Consider the following 6,039-nt stretch of genomic DNA (forward strand, 5'->3'; position numbering starts at 1 on the left):
ACAAAGTACATCAAATAGTCACTTTAAATTGCTCACTTGATGTACCATTCAAGAATAAATTCACTAAGGCTTTCTATCAGCCAAATTCAAATATGTTTATAATCGATAAAACATAATTAATGAGATCCGACAATATAGATACACCCAACTAATAATCCAAGCATGAAAACTGTCGACGCTTCCCTTTGCTTTTCTAAAACCACACCGTTCTTGTCACAGCACTGTATCTGCATAATTGCTTAGTGTAGTAAGTATCATGCCAAGCAATTTGCTTACTATTGAAATTAAACAGTCTATGGTTGCGCAGGGGATTGATCTCTGCTTGGAAAAACTGGGCCCTGGGTTTGATCACAGCTGTCGCAAGGCTGGGCGACAGGCTTGCTACATGTCCCTGTAAGAGAATCGACAGCTGGATTGTCAACACCCTATGCGCTATCAATGGCTCTGGAGGATCTTTATCCTTAATGAAGCGGATTCCATACAGTTACTTCAACCTTTCCTATTATGACGTTTAATCTAAATTTTCCCATTATCAAAAATCATTATTTTTGTAACTTATCTCTAATTTTTCAATCTTTAAATATCACTCCCACCTTGTTGCTTAATGAATACCACCTAGAATAAAAAAATAACTTTTGGTTTTCAAATTGATAACTGTCTTTTTGGTACTTCCATTGAAAAAAAAGCAAAATTATCCCCCCCCCCCCCACGTCCTTATTTACACCAATGACAAGGTTACCCATAGGTATTAAACTAACTGTAAATTCTTCAGATGTTCCACTAAAAAGCATAGACACAAAAAAAACTTCTGGTTTTCAAATTGATAACTGGCTTTTTTGGTACTTCCATTGAAGAAAAAAAAATTAAATTATCCCCTCCTGCTAATTTACACCACTGACAAGGTTACCCAAGGTATTAAACTAACCGTAAATTCTTCAGATGTTCCACTAAAAAACATAAGAGTTAAACCAACAATATTCTAAGGTCTATGTTCATCATAATTGGACTCGAGTGATGTGGTTATGCGAAAGCGTCTTCACACTAATCCAAATAATAAGAAGAAGAAACAAGAAGGCATATGCTCCCTGTGAAACGTTTTGTGAAGTTTTTTGCATGTCTACAGCTGTAACTTGCACCGTAAAGACTAGATACTTCTGTCATTGGATTCAATAGTATCATATTTATCCAATCACCAGGCCGAAATTATGATTGTACAGACTTCTAAAGAATGATCCAATAAGAAAATCTACTTATTCTCCCATGTTATCAACGTATTTTTCATTAAAAAATTAAATCAATGCAAAAGTATAATTCAAATTACAACAAAAGTGTAATTCGGTTGTTTGATAAGCTGAGTATCCTCTATGAAACAATATCAGTTTTACAGTCGCACAGTAGTACAGGCAAACTAGCCAAAAATAAGGGTTGACCCCAAACAAATTGCAACAGAAATTATTTTTATACCATATTGTAGAGAAAAAAAGCTTGACAAAATATCCAAAGTTGTAATTAGCACGCAAAACTAGTTTTTTTGTGCTTTTCGTGTCAATTTTTTCAGTTTTTTCTTAAAAAAAAAATGAACTATCGGTAAAAGTTCGCTTTTCTGTTTATGAAGTACCGTCCTGATGTAAAATGAAGAGCTGAGGCCGAAAATGAAAACAAATTTGATGTACAATGCACCAGAAAATGTGTCATAATCATCAATATGTGATTTTACCCTTCGCATTGTTGAGACTTCTTTTTTACCATACTATCAGAAGGCAACTATTCTGATATAAAATGATGAGCTGAGCCCAAAAATAAAATTAACCTGAAGTAATGTCTTCTAGAAACCCGTTTCATATTCATCAATATGCACTTTTTTATTTGACATGTTTCTTTTACCACTTATTGTCCCCCAATTCGTCGATTGTTGGTAAAAAAAAATTATAATAATTGGGCTGATGAATTATGGTTGGCTCATTAAGAAGACCAATTAAGGCACAGAAGGCAGCTACATCACTTTCATTACCTTCGTATGCAATAATATCAACCTTTCGTCCCACGCTTTGTCGAAGTCATTTCCCGGATAAAGCCGTAAGCTAAAGAGTCGCAATTGAAAATTACTCCGAGTAATCATTTATTAAGTCACGTTAATGCCCGTGTTTGATATCTTGCCATCTATGGATACAAAAAAGTCATTCGATGTATCTGCCACCTTCAATGCGAATGTTCTTATTTCCCATTGACTTGATATTTAAAGGTAAGAGATCACTTTTGTTTGTGTCAATCACTTCAACCAAAGATCTACAGTCTGAAAGTGTAAGCTAATGTTTCCAACCGTACGTAGTAAAATTCTTGGAAATTTGTATCAAATAACTGTTTTATCTTTTTTCTTTTCAATAATCGCGCCTTGAAAAGCATCTTGTGCTAACAGATGACCCTTAACGTCAGGCTGCCCAAACTTGTAATACTCCGATATGGTATCCGTACTGCGAAATTTCTTAAGAGCCGAACGATCTGGGTCATGGGATCTCCACTTAAATTTCATCTCTGACATGCTACCTTATCTGGTGGCATCTGGGCACAACAATTACACAAAATCCTGCCAGCTTTACATCCAGCGAATGGTCAAGCTCCAAGAAACCTATCCTGCCGTTTATCCAGCCTTCCAGAATGGGATGCATGTGATCAGACGTTCTGATAGATTCTGGGCTGGGCTCTCCGCAGATCTTTTCATTGAGTAAGAGCTTATGCATTGCCTCAAAACGGCTGGTGGTTTTATCGATGGAAGGGGCTTGACAGAGGTTCAAAGGTCTTTATGGGTTCTGTCTTGACCAGACCGCTCAGTACTAAATCGTCTGATGGAGGGTGTGCCACGAGTTCTCTATGGAACTAGTGACCAACATAAGGAAACGTCAGAGCCGAGGCAGCTGAGAGACTATAAACACACCCAGATCGTTATCGATTTCCTACAAAAAGGATCACCATTTAATGGAGATTTTCAACTAAGAAACATCACCAACGTTCTGACAGCCTACGAATCTGCCAACGTTATTTCTCCTAGAGATTTAGGCCTAAAAATCATTGACTCCATGTCTGGAAAGCTGGTCGCTGATTTTGTGTTTCGACGAAAACAAGTCAGTTCAAATTACTACGAAGAAGAATCCAGGTGAAGATTGCAAAAGACTGGATCCCACTCTCCTTTTTCAGAGGTTCATCACGCTAGCAAAGAGGACCAATCTCACGGAATCTGAGTAATTTCAACACGAACTGTGTTGCTACCCGGCATTACTTTTTGAAAGTTCTTGCATGTTTCGTTCTCCGAGCAAACCAGAGTTTGTCTAGGCTATAGCACAGGCTTGCAATCTCGAGGAGCTCTCTACTCCCGTTCCCAAAGGAATTCTATATATCATCGACGGTGGAGCTCTTCTGCACAGATTTCCATGGGCCAAAAACGAACGATACTCCGAAATCCGTAACCATTATGCTACTTACGTGACCCAAAAATATCCATCTGCCACTATTGTGTTTGACGGCTACGATGGCGGAGCTACCATAAAGGATATGGCCCAGTCGAAGAGAAGTCGTATAATCGGCCGTAAGATCTTTTTCACATCAGATATGCAGCTGAAGGTAAAAATAAATGAGTTCTTGTCCTGCAAAAAAAAAAAGAAAGGCCAGGTTTATCTGCGCTTGGACTGTTTACCTCCGATTAAAGGGTTTCGTCGTAGTCCATGCACTAGTTGATACAGATGTCCCAATTATGCAAGCTGTTGTTGATTCTTCCCGATATTACGACACTGCCGTCATTGGAGATGATACTGATGTTTGGGTTCTATTGCATTATCATGGTGACCTATTAACATGGGCGTAGGCAGCATCTTGTGTAGGGGGGGGAGGGGCAGCCGCTTCTGTGATGGAGGGGGAGGGATCTTACTAATACGTCCCGAGGTCCTTTGAATATAGGTCCTTAGAAACTAGTCATTCTATATTTCACTAAGACTCGGCCTTCAACATTTTCCATGTTCTACTTTTCCTGCAACAGTATAACATAAGAGACCCACTATCCTATTTCTAATTTCCAGAAAACATAAACACCACAAAAGCGATTTGACACAAATCACATTATGGTTAGATAACAGCTTCTTCTAAGAATTCAACTCAAAAGTTTACAGTTGGGCAAAATTAAATATTAAAATTGGTATAGGGCCCACGTCTAGCCAAAGCAAACAGTTTCAATACAAAAACCTATGGGGCTTCTGGTGGATTATAAACGCTCTGACAGATTGCAGTGTATTTTTTTAAAAAGTCTGACCTTAATTAATACTTTTACCAAAAATTTCAGATTGGATCAGGTTTTAGGTGATTAACTCTGCAATTTTGTCTGAAAGCCTACGCCTAATTACGAATACTAGAAAACTCGCGTTGTAAACTCACATTGTATTCTCCTATTATTTGCCTGTTTTTGGCAGCTTCCGAGACGTGCCATCTTCACAGTTTGCTGTTAGTATTTTTTCATCCTGCGGGATAGTGAACTCCCATGTTCGGCCACAATACCCAGGGTAAATTCAGCATGCCGTACCAAGGTGTCCAAAGGTGGGCTATGCTTGTAAAAGCTGTGTAAACAGCATATTTAAAGGTTGAAGGCAAGCTTAATACCCAAAACTGTGTTATTTCTGGCGTTGTTTAATCCTGTCAGAACAGTAGATGAACTGAAGTTCTTTTTTATTCTGTTAAATTTCATTCAAGATAAAATGATTAAAAGTAAAACAGAAGAGAAAAGAAAGAAAGGTGTCTGTGATCCAGAAGAAAATAAAATAGCAGTTTTTTCTGTCTTATTCTACAAGAAGTCAGTTGGATTCTCTGGAAATACCATGGGTGTCCCTAGAGGAACGCTGCAAGACTACATAAAACAAAAAGTTGAGAAGCTGAATATCCTTCTAAAAAGTCTGGACCTGAATTTCCTTACACCCTGTTACAACCCATGAGCAATATTTACAGAGGAACAAGCAAAAATACTAAAAACTTACTTGAAAACGATAGCTTATATGCTTTAGACTGTATTCCCCTATAAGCGTGTAAATTTGCATACACTTATTCCATTATTAAGGACATAAAAGTACCAGATAACGGAACTGCAAAGGTAGTGGAAACAGTGGAGGAATTACAGGTAAAGATTGGTACCGTGGTTTTGTGGATTGACCTAAAAGTCTATCAGTAAAAATGCAAATATATACACGCCTGTGACGGACAACTACTTTTAACTTTCACGATGAAGGAACTTTCTTTAACAACCTGGATTGAAGTCTATACAAACACATGTTCAGACCACAAGACATTGCAAGTTTTGACGAATCAGGTCTGAAAAAATCGACAAGCCTCCTAAAATCATTGCACAACAAGACCAGAAGTAAATAAGGAAGGTTACGTCAGCAGAAAGAGGACTGTTGATCACAATTTGTGTTAGTGCTAATGTGTTGGGGACACAGTTCCTTTAATGCTTATTTTCACACGGAAATAGTGCCCGGAAATTTTACTCAGGGGAGCTTTACCAGGAACCATCATGATCAGCTCAGAAAACACTTCTGGCTGAATTGCTGCCTCTCATTCTTTGCTTTACTTGCAGAATTTTATCAATCAAGTCAAACCCAAAAAATCAACAGGAAAAAAATATGAAAAACACAGAAGTGCTCACTGACAACCCTATGAAAGAATGCATGGATAAAAGCTGTGTCTGCCGGAAGGAACGGAAGAAAGTCAGACAAGTGAAAAGACTAAAAAGCAAAAGGCGTGTCTCTGACAACAAGAGTCACAGTTAGAGTGACGATTCTGACGTAGATGATCCTGTATACAACAACTTTTCAGACCCCAGCATAGACATTGAAGACAAGCCCCCTACAAGCAACTTCTAATTTGACACTGAGAAAGTCAAGGCATGGTGATTACATTCTGATTGAGCTGAAGAGCAAGAAAGGGAATTCTGTTCACAATGTTATCATGATCAAAAGTAGCAACTGAAGAACTTAAGGTCCTCTTTTGGAAGAAGACTGGACCAAG

Source organism: Artemia sp. Qi Xiang Cuo, chromosome 11 (genome assembly GCF_049724085.1).
Source record: "Artemia sp. Qi Xiang Cuo chromosome 11, ASM4972408v1, whole genome shotgun sequence".
Lineage (NCBI taxonomy): Eukaryota > Metazoa > Arthropoda > Branchiopoda > Anostraca > Artemiidae > Artemia > Artemia sp. Qi Xiang Cuo.